The 14,515-nt window shown below is 37.0% G+C and overlaps 1 protein-coding gene across 4 annotated transcripts in view; it reads right to left on the reverse strand.

Moving 5' to 3' along the window:
• The window catches only part of SEMA3D (semaphorin 3D), a 203,165-nt gene that overhangs the window by 173,255 nt on the left and 15,395 nt on the right, over positions 1–14,515 (reverse strand). The window lies entirely within an intron of this gene.

Below are 14,515 nucleotides of genomic sequence, written 5' to 3' on the forward strand. Positions count from 1 at the left end.
GTAACTATTCCAGAGATATCACACCTATCACATCGTTCCCCAAAATATATAATTTATGGATAAAAAAAACTGAACCTAATGTTATTTTATTAAGCTGGGTAGAGTGGTATTATTTTAAAGATTTTATTTATTTATTTGGCAGAGAGAGACAGCGAGAGAGGGAACATAAGCAGGGTGAATGGGAGACAGAGAAGCAGGCTTCCCACTGATCAGGGAGCTTAATGCCGGGCTCCATCCCAGGACCCTGGGATCATGCCAAGCAGAGGGCAGACACTTAACGGCTGAGCCACCCAGACACCCTGCAAAGAGTATTAAAAATAATTTATAGTTCTATTCCCTGAGCAAATTTAAATTTAATTTAATTTAATCTAATAAAATTAAATTTTTAAGCCTAACAGAATAATGCCAAACCAACTTATCCATTGGATGTAAAAAAAATAAACAAAGCAAGAAAAACAAACAAACAAAAAAAAAAGGTAAGACATTCAATAAACATAAGGGAACAAGTGTATTCTTTCCCAGGGATGTGTGAAAGAAGTTGATGTGGTTAAGAGATGGATGCATGTGCAGTTGGGAGTGGCCGAGATTCCAATTAGCACTGAGTGTGACACCGTGGAACTGAGAAGATGTTGGGTTAGATCAAGAAAAAAAGAAAGAGAGGAAAAGAAACAGATTAGATCATGAGTTCAGCAGGATGAGTAAACTAAAAACAGCACAACACAGAGCTAAGGAGTTATGGGAGAGCTAAAGGGCAAGAAAATGAGAGAGAGAAATGGAGATTTCAGTCTGGAAAAAGGATTAGGCAGAAGGGAGCTGCAGGAGAATGGGGGAGATGGAGCATGCTGACTTTGCCTGTAGAGACAGGCATCGTCTCTCTAATGAGTACCTCAGGGAATAAGGAGGCATCATAGCAGCACTGGAGGCAATGGGACCCTCCTAGACAGAGCTGGTAGGGCTGCACCTGGAGCTCAGACGCAGGCACCTCATTATCCACAAGGTGCAGAGAAGCTGGAAGGAGTTCAGAGACATGATGGAAGAATGATTAAGATACAGAGAAAAACGATTTATGATGCAAGATTAAAGCACGAAGCAAGCATGAAGTTTGGCTGAGCAACAAGTTGATGGGCAGAGTAGCTATCTACAAACAGACAAAAGAGATAAATCATCTAGAGGAAAAACATTATTGCTTAACCCGGTACCAGGAGGAGCGGTTTATAGAGGACAATTGCAAAAAGGAAGAAAAGAAGGCAGCCCTAAGATTAGGAAGGGAAGTATAAACCTGCAAGTGATAAATCTGTTTGCCTGATAATGGAACAGGGTGCTGTCCTGGGAAATAGCTGATATCAGCCTGTATGTACAAAAAACAAGCAACTTGACCACACCGATGTTGCCATGATTCTAGAAAACACAATCAACAGAATAAAGAAATGTTAGAAGCACATTAGCAATTCAAGCTCAATTCTCAAAAGACTCAAAAATTTAGCTTTACCCTCCATCTTTTGTTCATACAATGGTCTTATTAATTCATGACTTGGAATGTACGGTCGTTTGGAAGTTTCCAGAAAAGAGTAAAATAAGTTAACTCCTTTCAATATTGCTTCCAGCGATTCTATGTGTTGGTTTGCAATACCGTCTTTTTAAAGATTAAAACGTAAATGAATCACTTATATAATTAGACATGTGGGTAGATATAAAACCTTGAAATCACCACCCTTGTGGGAGTGAGACGGCTCCTCACAGAAGGAAGCAAAGGATTCCCAGGTGGACTTCATTTATAATAACACACACTGCCACATGTCCGTGGAGGCCATCTGCGTCTTCCCTATGAATCATACTGGAATACCCAGCCTATCACAAGAAGAAACTGTGAACTACCCACACAGGTATTATTTTTGGATTATGATCATCCGGTCAGCAAAAAAAGTATGGTACCCACCCACCACCTCACATACACCAATATTCAAAGCGCCACGTAGAAAAGTTCTTTTATTAAATAAGACCAAAGGTACAGATTTCAATACTTTAGGAAATCTCCTGATGCTCAACAGAATTGAATCAAGTAAAATTTTCATACTGATCTGGTCATATTTTCCATTTGTTTTCGTTAGAATTTTTTTGTGCTTGACAAACTTTCATCTCTGTGCTTTAAGAACCAAATTAATCATCTGTACCTGTTGGGTAGTAATTTCCAATTTGTAACACATGTGTGAGTGTCTTATCTCATTTGAACTTCACCTTTGAAGTGAGGTACTATTAAACCTCCATTTTATAATAGACAAAGCTGAGAATCAGAGGAGCTACTGAGGAGCCAAAGTCAGGTTTACAAGAAAAACCACCAACAGCCAAGACTAGAGTCTTCTGACTGCATGCCCTGTGATACTTCCACTTCACTCTATTCCTGACGTGATTTGTGTCGTCAATCACACCACCAATTAACATTTAGAGTTCTTACAACAGCGAGTACTGCATAAAGCCACATCATCATGAGTTTCTGGGGAGTCATTAGAGCAATTTCCTTAAAAGTATAAAAGATGAATGAAAGAAGCAAATGAAGTAGATCAGGTCAAAAATAAGAACAAAACTTAGTCACTATATTTTACAGGAAGTGTAGCCATTTGTTTTTACAGAAGGACATATCATAGCTGATTAAAATACAACTCTTGCCACAATGGAAAAAGACAGTGAAAGACTTGGGTAGATGTAAGCATTTAGAACAAGAAGATACTCTAACATGAGCTAGGGTGGAAAGAAAACGATGTGGCAGAGGTGTACTAGGAGGGTGAGGTGAAACTTGAGGAAGAAGAATGTGGAAAAATAGTGGAAGCTCTGTCAAGTTTCCAGGAACTAAAAAACAAGCATATGCACAAAAAGAAACTTGGCAACTTCTTCCCAAATGCACCAAGGAGCAATCTGCAGAACAGAAGTTTCCAGTAGCCGAGAGGAAATACACTTAGCAGAGGGAAACATCATCTTGGAACTGACTGAAAGGAAAATAACATCTAAAATGTTCAGATTCCTTGGAAGATAGAAGTAAAGGAACTGAGTCAACTATGGAATGTCACAGTGCAGAGGTTAAGAGGCTGAGGACATCCCAAGCAGTGAGTTAAAGGCCTGAAAAGGACAGGGTTGTGGTAGGAAAGGTGAGGGACAGGAGAGGGAAAAGTAGTATATTCTAAATGGTAATTTACATTTTGAAGAGAAGGGGAAAATTCCTAAAAGAAAGGTGCAAAAATTAAAATATAGAGAGAACAAAGAAGAAACCAAAAAGCAGCCTTTGAAAGTGCCTCTCCATGAAAGATCTGGGTCTACAACCCATCTCTGTAGTAGGAGAGAAGTTGGGCAAGTTATTTAATTTCTTTATGCCTCACTTCCCTCATCTGTGGAAAGTAGAAAATAGTATCACTCACCATACAGTACAGTAATAACTCATGGAATTCTTGCAAAGAACACAGTCCTTATGAGACAGTGAATAATAACATAAAGTTAAAATTTTAAAAATTCATATTTATAATAATTGAAAAATAAGTGAAATTAAAAAAAAAACCTAGCAACAAAAGCAACAACAACAACAACCCACAAAGGCTATAAAAATGGTAAGTCTAAGTGAAAATAAGAATGAAAGAATCAAGTGTCCACCAGAAAGGATATAAAGAGAGTGAGAATGATTAAGGCTGCTCTTTTTTAAAGTAATGAAAAAAATGAAAGATGTTACTTAAAATTTTATCTGATCCAAGGCAATTTACTATGAAAAATGTAAATTGATGGAAAATGGGCAAAGCAGCCCCTTTTTTTCTGAAAGAATCAATTCAGAAATCCAGCTTCAATCATCCAGAGACTCCCTTCTTCTCAGTCCCAGAATTGCCTTCAACTAGCCAAGTGTTTCAATTCTGATTCAAGTAAATAATCAAGCATTTCATGTTGGAATGCCCTTTCAAGAATACTAAAGAAAGTAATTCCTGCCTATCTTCCAAATATAAATTGAATTAAATCATAGATGCCTGTTCTAACAAAGAAGTCTTAAGTCTTTCACTATGTTATAAATATTTATTTTTAAAATGGAACAATCAATAATAACAATGACCAACTTTTTAAAATGTTTATTATGTGCTAAACCCTACACATTCCAGCTTCTACAGTATACATTATTTTTAACCCAAAGTAGGTTGTGATAAAATTGATACTCAGAGCAATTAAACTGGTACTTTATTCAGGTCATAGAGCCCTCAGTAGTACAGTATGGATTTCAATAAAGGTCTAAGTAAAAGTATGATTTTTTAATAATGTTTCCATATTGAAGTCTTTCTTGAATAATTACTTGAACTGAACCACTACATCACATAATGCCAATCATCCTAACTTAAAGTAATTATTTAAACCAGTATTTTAAAATCATTTTTAATTTTGGTAAACTAAATGCAACATGAAATGTACCATCTTAGCCATTTTTTTTTTCCCAAAGATTCCATCTACTCACTTGAGAGGCAGAGATCACAAGTAGGTAGAGAGGCAGGCAGAGAGGGGGGGGAGCAGACTCCCTCTGGAGCAGAGAGCGCGATGCGGGGCTCAATCCCAGGATCCTGAGACCATGACTGAGCCGAAGGCAGAGGCTTAACCCACTGACCTATTCAGGTGCCCTGCCATTTTTAAGTATATAATTCAGTATCAGCATGCATATTCACTTTTGTTGTGCAAGAACTCTCCAGAATTTTTTCATCCTCTACAACTAAAACTATTGAACAAGTCACCATTGCCTCATGCCCCTGGTCCTGGAAACCATGTTCTATTTTGTATTTCTATGAGCTTGACTACTTCAGATACCTCATATAATTGGAATCATACAGAATTTATCTTTTTGTAATGAGATTATTTCACTTTAACATAATATCCTTGGGATGCCTGGGTGGCTCAGTTGGTTGGGCTGCTGCCTTGGGCTCAGGTCATGATCCCTGCATCCTGGGATTGAGTTCTGCATCAGGCTCTTTGCTCAGCAGGGAGCTTACTTCTCTATCCGCCTCTGCCTGCGACTCTGCCTGCTTGTGCATTCTCTCTCTCTCTGACTAATAAATAAAATCTTTAAAAGCAAAACAAAACAAAACAAACATAATATCCTTAAGGTTTATCCATGTTATAGCATGTAACAGGATTTCCTTTTTTTTTTTTTTTTTTTTTTTTTTTACAGGCTGAATAGTTTTTCGTTGTATACATATGATGCTGCATTTGGTTTGGCATTTACCCATTGATGAACAATTGGGTTATTTCCACCTCTTGACTAATATGAAGAATGCTGCAATGAACATGATGTGAAAATATCTCTTTGAAATCCTTTTATAAAGTCTTTTGGACATGTACCCATTAGTGGGATTGCTGGATCATGTTGTAATTATATTTTCAATTTTTTAAAGAACTCCATACTGTTATCCTAACCTGCTGGATCATTTTACATTTCCATCAACTGTGCACAAGGTTCCAATTTCTCCATATTCTCACCAACACCTGCTATCTTTTTGTTGTTTGGATGGAAGCCATCTCAATGGATATGAAGTGCTATCTCATTGTGGTTTTGATTTGAATTTCTCTAATGATCAGTGATGCTGAGCATCTTTTCATATGCTTGTTAACCATTTCTCTATCTTCTCTGGAGAAATATCTATTCAAGATTTTTGCCCTTTTTTTTTCAATCAGGTTATATTTTCTTCTGTTGTTATTGAGTTATAGAAGTCCTTTATATATTCTGAATATTAACCCTTTTCAGATATGTGATTTGTAATTATTTTCTCCAATTCCATAGGCTGCCTTTTTACTTGGTCATCTCATTTGACAGACAGAACTGTTTAAGTTTTTTTTTTTTCTTTAAGATTTTATTTATTTATTTGACAGACAGAGATCACAAGTAGGCAGAGAGGCAGGCAGAGAGAGAGAGAGGAGGAAGCAGGCTCTCTGCGGAGCACACAGCCTCATGCGGGGCTCGATCCCAGGACCCTGGGATCATTACCTGAGCCGAAGGCAGAGGCTTTAACCCACTGAGCCACCCAGGCGCCCCTGTTTAAGTTTAATATAACCAAAACTAGCATATTTTTACCACAACCTGTATGTATGTAGGTATGTATGTATGTATCCAAAATTATGTGAATCTAAGCAAATCCATGTCATGAAAATCAAGAAGATAGAGAGACTTTTTGAACCATCTAGCTCTTAAAAGATAATGTCAAGGGGGAAAAAAAAAAAGAAATGCCCTTACTCATTTTCGTTTCTCATAGTCTGAGCATCTAACCAAGCTGCATTTGATTTTCATGTTTAAAGATTCATGGATTTTTTCATACAACACAGCCTCTAAATATAAGCCAGTTACTTCATCTGTTCTGAAACGAAGGAATAGCGACTTGATCCAATGCCGAAAGAAATTTTCAGTGTTGCATGTTTTTGAGAGACTGAAAGTCAGCCCCTGATGTGGCACATAAACTCTGTATAATACATTTTATATTTCAGTTTTGCAAATTTTCAAAAGAATATAGACCGTATATAATAAATACTGACTTTAGAATGTAGAACCTATATTAGATACAACTCTGCTGTATTTTGTTTACAGCTGGCCAATATAATGTAGCCCTTTACTCAGAGAAATAACAATGTAATTTAAAATTGTATACAAACAGTTGTATTTTAAGCAGAATGTAAGTGCTATAAAAGATATATAAATGAAATAGTAAAAAAGTCATGTCCTGATTGAGATGGGGAGGAAATGGAGTGGAAATTTTGAAAATTTTGTAGTAGAGATGTTATTTAAGCTGGAATTTTAGAAGGAGTGAAATTTCAAGAGACATGATATGACATAAGAAAAGAGGTGATATCATAGTTTTATGTGGCTAACATCAGCGTGATCTAAGCTGCAAAAGAGATTACAGCCAAAGACATTTAGACTGGATTCTGCTGCCACTCAGGGCAAGGATTGGATGACAACAGCAGTAACAGAGCACAGCTGATAATGAGGGAATCACATTACCAGGAGAAAATCACGCCTTACCCAGAATGGTGTCATTCCTTGTGGCTTTTTTCAGTAACCTGACGCACATGTATGTCAATATCTAAAAACCCACAACATTTTAAGTCTGCTTCAGGTCATTTTCTTTTAACAAAAGAAGAGCCTCAGCTATTCCTGATCTCTCTCACATAAAATAGGGACAAATGTGTGGTGTAGGAATTGCAAACTATGAAGATAATATGTAGTAGAAAAAAACAGAGAGAGATATATAGAGATATGAGAAGACATGTCAAGGAAAAATACAAACTGGTTCACAAGTTTTTTTTTTTAAAAAAACTTATGTTCTCCATAACATAAAATTATATAAATACATACCCGATATTACATGTGGCAGTAGTTTTTAATCAGTAGAAGAACGTGCCAAGGAAATGGTTAACAACATAAGCAAATTTAATAACTTTGAGAATCTAACTTGGTTAGAATGAAGTTGTTTTTGCTTTTATTTATAACAGCATTTCATTTACATAAATACATATACATACACGCACACACACACATACACACACACACAATACTTAATGTTTTAGTTTTGTTTAAATCTTATATTTTTCTGTAAGACCTTGTTCTTGTAAAACGTCATGTTCCAAACAAAGATAAGGATTTGGAATGCAAAATCCTAAATTAGTTAGGGCTTATTATTAAATGAGAACAGGAATATGAGTTAGGAGACTATTAAAATTATTCAGGCAAAAGATCATGAAGGTCTGAATCATGTGTTGGCAGTGGGAATGGAAAGGAGGGAAATTTTAAGAAAACTTGATGAACTAAGTGGAAACAGAGCAGAGGAAAGTGATAATAACAGCAGCTAACATCTCTGCAGGAATAACTAAGGAGCTGACACTATCCTAAACTGTGAACTCATTGATTTATTTAATCCCCACAGTAACCTATTACATATTCTTATTATCCTTCTTTCCCACAGTAACCTATTACATATTCTTTATTACCCCATTATAGATGTGGAAATTAGAACAGATAAAATAAGGCATCCGAAGCTATAAGACAATTAAGTGACAAAGTTAGGATGGAAATCCATGTCGATGAAGCCCAAAACACATATTCTGCATTGCATTAGAGATGACTGTTGTATGAAATTTGGTTATTCATTGGATGATGGTAACAGAAATAAAGAAAAGTGATTAAGAAGTTCAGTAAAGAAGGGACGCCTGGGTGGCTCAGTTGGTTAAGCAGCTGCCTTCGGCTCAGGTCATGATCCCAGCGTCCTGGGATCGAGTCCCACATTGGGCTCCTTGCTCAGCAGGGAGCCTGCTTCTCCCTCTGCCTCTGCCTGCCATTCTGTCTGCCTGTGCTTGCTCTCTCTCCCTCTCTCTCTCTGACAAATAAATAAAATCTCTCGCTAAAACCCCTATTTTATTCTACACATTTGTGTTAAATATGCAGAAGGTCAACAAGGTATGTAGAGAAGAAAACAAGAGAAGGAGGTTATGTACATGAGGATAGAACAGATTAGGACCAAAGCAACTGATCATACCATTGTCTGAATAATGGTGTACAGGTACTGTGAACATTGAGCATAAATTAACAAAATTTCAAAAGTTGGATGAAAAAAATGTCCTGAAACATGGCACAAATCAATTGGCCCTAGAGAAATATCTACCAAGAGTGACTGGTGAATCAGAAGTACTTCATTAGTTACAGATAAAAAGAAACCACTGTGGAGATAATGGACACAAACCAGATTATACATCACAGCGCAGGAAAGACATCAACTACATCAAAGCTTTAGCATATGAAATGTTACAATAAACTGATTTTGTTTTGCTTTGTTTTGTTTAAAATGCCTGACCTTGAGATCTACGTTGGATGCATGGACAAATGAAACTAAGAGTGTCTGGAAAGACCAAGTACAGTCAAGGGTAGAGGAAGCACAAAAAATTTCAGTAGAAGTAAAGAAAATACAAGTAAAGAAAAGAAATGAAAGAGCTAGAATAATGAGTTTAATTATAAGTTTTTACCTCTAGGTGATAGATAACTTTTTTTAAGGTTTTATTTTTTTTTTTATTTTTTTTTTTTTTTTAAAGATTTTATTCATTTATTTATTTGACAGAGAGAAATCACAAGTAGATGGAGAGGCAGGCAGAGAGAGAGGGAAGCAGGCTCCCCGCTGAGCAGAGAGCCTGACGCGGGACTCGATCCCAGGACCCTGGGATCATGACCTGAGCCGAAGGCAGTGGCTTAACCCACTGAGCCACCCAGGCGCCCCTAAGGTTTTATTTATTTATTTGAGAGAGAGAGAGAGAGAGAGAGAGAGCATGAGTGGGTGAGGGGCAGAGGGAAAGGGAGGAGCAGGCTCCCCACTCGGTGGGATCAGCTCGATCCCACTGGGATCAGCTCGATCCCACAACTCCTGGGATTATAACCCAAGCCAAAGGCACATACCTAACCAACTGAGTCACCCAGGCATGCAAATAGTAAAATTTTCTATGAAGCTGATAATACGGTTGGAGACCCATTTGATTGTATTTTAGTAGGAATATGATTATTTCCCCCTAAAATTCCCTAGATTTGTTTTTATACCACCACAGAAATATCCTCAGGAAGAGTTATAAGCATTCAAGCTCTACCTGTATAGAGATACAATCAAAAGACCAATACATGTAAGAAGGGAGAATGTATTTTCACATCTATTTGCCAGTTTAAAAAAAAACAACAACCATATAAAACTCGGGGAATTATTCCAGGAAGGTTGGAATTTCCCTCTACAGGAAAATATCTACAACTGAAATATGTAATGCAAAAAATGAATACATGATTGAGAAAAATAAGACTGCACATCTGCTTCCTGGTAGAATTATGATGAATACATTGGGAAATGTTGCTTTTGGTTTCTATTATTAAAGGTGACCACATCAAGAAAGCATGATATTGTGTAAAAATGTTATCTTTCTTTGTTCACATCCAGATGATAAATGGACAGTGGCAACATTTTAGCTAAGTCTCTACCTCCTATAAACAAAAAGCTATAAACAAACCCATAGCTGTACTGCATAACATTAACATGAATATTTTTCATGAGGACATTAATTTTGGATTAAAGTCTACACTACAGATGAATGGTTTGACAGCATTCTGTGTCAGAGCTGCTTATTTAACAAATGTGGGAAAGGATGTATGTCTGCTCACATAATCTATCCATTACTTAACATTTTGGGAGGGAGGATGAGTACAGTTAGACATCAGTCCTATAAGAGTTTCATCCTTTCTACAAGCAACTCAGAACAAATCATATGAGGAATAATCAACAGCAACTACTACTTAACAACTTCTAATGATGTTTAAGTATGATCTTTTAAAATTTTTATTTTAAAATAGTGGAGATACTACTAAAAGCCTTTCTTTACATAGGAGTTAGAGAATGTGCATGAGCATGAGTTGTCTTCAAATAAATCTATTGTTTCTTTAGGTTTCTTGAAGGATGAAGTTATCCTAAATGTCTAATTGTCAACAATTCAGGTATAACACATTATATTTATTTTCTAAAATATTGTCAACATCTTTAAGAAGTAGGATGCTTTCCTTGATAGGAGTCAGCTTTGTGACTACACAGCTATATGCTTCCAGACACACTACAACTAATCTTACTAATATGGAATATTAATTTCTCAAGCTGGTGGCTATTCCTCCCCAAACACTCAGTGCTGATCTTAAAATACAGAAGTTGTTCTTTCATGTTTAAGGAAGGAAAAGAGAGAAGTGAGAAGGGGAAGGAAGAACAGAAGGTCAAGAGGGAGAGGAGAGAAGAATTCACATTATTTCATCCTCAATCTTCCCTATAAAATTAAGAAATTGGACTAATTTCTCTCTCTCTCTTTTTTAAGATTTTATTTATTTGAGAGAGAGAGAATGAGAGAGAGAGAGCATGAGAAGGGGAAGGGTCAGAGGGAGAAGCAGACTCCCTGCCTAACAGGTACACCGATGCGGGACTCGATCCCGGGATTCCAGGATCATGACTGGAGCCAAAGGCAGTCGCTTAACCAACTGAGCCACCCAGGCGCCCCCCTCTCTCTCTTTTTTTTTAATTCTGAAATATCATGAGTCTATGAGACAAATAAGGCAAGAATATTTTATTGTTTATTAATGTTATTTTTAATAGAGAGATTTCCAATTAAACATTCTGAGATTAACCATTTACCAGGGTTACACTGATTATTTCCAAGGCTGGGATCAAAACAAACAAAAACCTTCAGGTACTAGTTTAGTTAAATAAGTTTTAACAAAATACACAATGTTGGGGAAACAGCAAAATTCTGTACTGGATATGCATAAATTCAATATATTTGGAGTATAATACAGAATTTTAGGAATATTATTTTCTGAACACTAATAGATTCTTACTCTCACGTGGTATTTTTGTTAATATTATTCTGAATGAAGGAAATTAAAGTCAAAATGAAATGACAGTAAGGAGGCAAATAGTATATTTGGCACATTTTCCTAGCTTATTAACTTAATAGTACATAAGGCTATAAAAACCTCATTCTAGCACCTAACATTTTTTATAATTAAATAACTGCTGCTATCTTATGAGACTTATTTTAGATTCTTTGATCAAGAGAAGGACAATCAAAGACTTCCTGATACTTTCTAACCCTGATAAAGAAGGTGAGATTTGAATTAACTTTTGAAAAATGGGAAGGGTACTAAGAAATTTAAAAAAGGAATAGAAAGTGACAACAAAATAAGGATTTACTATTTACTATTTTACTATTTACTATTTTACTTCATAAACTACTTAGGTAAAGTTGACCTAGGTTCTACTACCAGTTTCATGATATCTGCTTTAAAGTGGTTCTGTACACAAGCTCTGTATCCTCTATATCCACAGATTATATCAGTGAGGCATATGGGTGGCCCAGTCTGTTAAGCGCCTGCCTCTCAATTTGGGTCAGGCCATGATCTCATGGTCATGAGATTGAGCCCCAGGTTGGCCTGCACACCGGGCATGGATCCTGCTTGAGTTTTTCTCTTTCTTGCGCCCTCTGCCCCTCTGCTCCTGCTCCCGTTCTCCCTCTCTCTCTAAAAAAAATAAATAAATACAAATAAAATAATATTTAAAGATTATTTCAGTAACCTAAAATATTCAACTTCCTTTAGCAGGAAAAAATCATTACGTATTCTATATCCTGTTGGAATCACTACTAGCTTGGCGGGTTCCTATGAATGGCACCTAAAAATAATCATCTGAAAAAGAAACCCTCTTGCCTCACCAAAATACATGGAAAAGTAACATAAATTATCACCTTTACTTAAAATTCCATCATTTGTAAATCGGTAAATCTACTGATTTGTAAATATTCATTCACTAAAGTAATTAAGGGGCGCCTGGGTGGCTCAGTGGGTTAAGCCACTGCCTTCGGCTCAGGTCATGATCTCAGGGTCCTGGGATCGAGTCCCGCATCGGGCTCTCTGCCCAGCAGGGAGCCTGCTTCCTTCTCTCTCTCTCTCTCTGCCTGCCTCTCAGTGTACTTGTAATTTCTCTCTGTCAAATAAATAAATAAAAAAAATCTTAAAAAAAAGTAATTAAAAGCAATAAGAATGAGAGTAAAGTTATAAAAATAAGACAGAGTTGACTCTTGATGCTATTTTTTTTTAAAGATTTTGTTTATTTATTTGACAGAGAGAGAGACAGCGAGAGAGGGAACACAAGCAGAGGGAGTGGGAGAGGGTGAATCAGGCTTCCCACTGAGCAGGGAGACTGATGTGGGGCTCGATCCCAGGACCATAAGACCACGACACGAACCGAAGGCAGATGCTGAGCAACTGAGTCACCCAGGTGCCTCTCTTGATGCTATTTTTTAAAAATTGTTCCTTCTCTTGATTTGCTCTAACAAAATTATCCTTAAGAAATCACAGAATAGAAAATGCCACATTCTAAAGCTATATATACCAAGAGAGTGATATATATAAAGTGACTGGTTTTGTGATTATTTAGAAAATATTTAGAAATTATTTCAAATAAATCCTATTTATCCAATCTCAAAAACATTTTATTTCTTGTGAAATAGAATATGGTTTTATAAGTTATTATTGTTACAAGATGTATAATTAATATAAGATACATAATTTATAAATCATTATTACTATATTGGTGAAGATTCCTAGCAAAAGTGACAATTAAGGGAATAGACTAATCTGAAAAAGTACCAAGACAGGCATTAGAAAAGTATTTTCCCATAAAACATATTCAGTTTCACTTCCACTTGTGCAGAAGCTGAAGTGACCTTTAGGTTCAATTTCTGGAAACTATCATTGATTAACACACTTGCTGCTCCTATCAGTTATATCCCAGAGAACTGCCAAGCAGATGAGGCAGCATGAGACAAAGATGCTCTTTGCATGTTAGATTGCTTACAGTGAGATGCGGGAGTTACTTATTTATCTCTGGGCTCTTCCTAAACTTCCTCCTTGAGAGATAAGGGCTCAGCTTCTCTTAGTGAGCTTCATCCCTAAGTGCTGTATTGCAGGTTTCTCCAAGGTCCCCTGGAGTCCAAAATTTAGGGAGTAGGGATCCAGGGCTCTCTTAGTAGTTAGATAGCTCAAGTAGGGCAAGTTCAGCACTGGTATGTGGTCTGCGAAGGGTCTGGTCCCTGGACAGGAGACTGAAATTCAGGAAAATGTTGCTGGGCAGACTTCCAGCCCCTCTAGTGGTGGACAGTGAATTAGATCACTTGTTCCCCTTCACTCTTTACAAAGGGGCCTGAAATAAGATATTCTGAAACTGGAACAGAGGAAGAACATTTATTGAAACATTTCAAAAGCAATACCTCATTAGGAGAGACAGAGGGATAAGCTAGTGGATGAGTGTAGAGGAGGGATGGGTGTCTTAGGGTTGGCGGAGGTGAAAGAGGGAGGTGGGGTGAAGGGGAGGCAAGAAAGGCAGCAAACTTGGTGTAACTCTATGGAAGTACATCATCATTTCCATCTGATTTTTTTTTTACCTCTTCATTTCGGTAAAAAAATTCTGTTTCTATACAGTATCATAGGAGGTAAGCTATGAGCAAGGGGTTCAAATGGGCAGCAGGCCCACATTGGAGGGCTCAAGAGGTATCTACACATTGGGTAAAAGAAAGGAGGAAAGGGGAGGAAAGCTACTGAATAAGTCTGTATTGCTTCCTTGGGGAAGGAGCACAGCAAGGATCTATGAAATGTTACATATCCAGCAGTAGACAGCTAAATGAGAAAGGGGGATCTAAGAAATAAGTCTGGAAATTTAGATGGGTGCCTACGGATTTTTTAACTTGCTGTTTAGCCTCTAGAACTAGCTGTTTCTTCTATGACAAAACTGGCACTGATGGGTTCCTTTGCCCTGGATTCTTCACATCCTTGTATCATGGTCTGTTACATTTGCCACCAAATTGCAGTTGACCCTTGAACAATGCAGGGGTTGGGGTGCTGATTTCCAGAGTTGAAAATCTCCATAAGACTTTTGACTCTCCAAAAACTTACCTGCTAATA

Source organism: Mustela putorius, unplaced genomic scaffold (genome assembly GCF_011764305.1).
Source record: "Mustela putorius furo isolate JIRA1106 unplaced genomic scaffold, ASM1176430v1.1 tig00003845_pilon_pilon_pilon, whole genome shotgun sequence".
In the NCBI taxonomy this organism is placed as follows: Eukaryota; Metazoa; Chordata; class Mammalia; order Carnivora; family Mustelidae; genus Mustela; species Mustela putorius.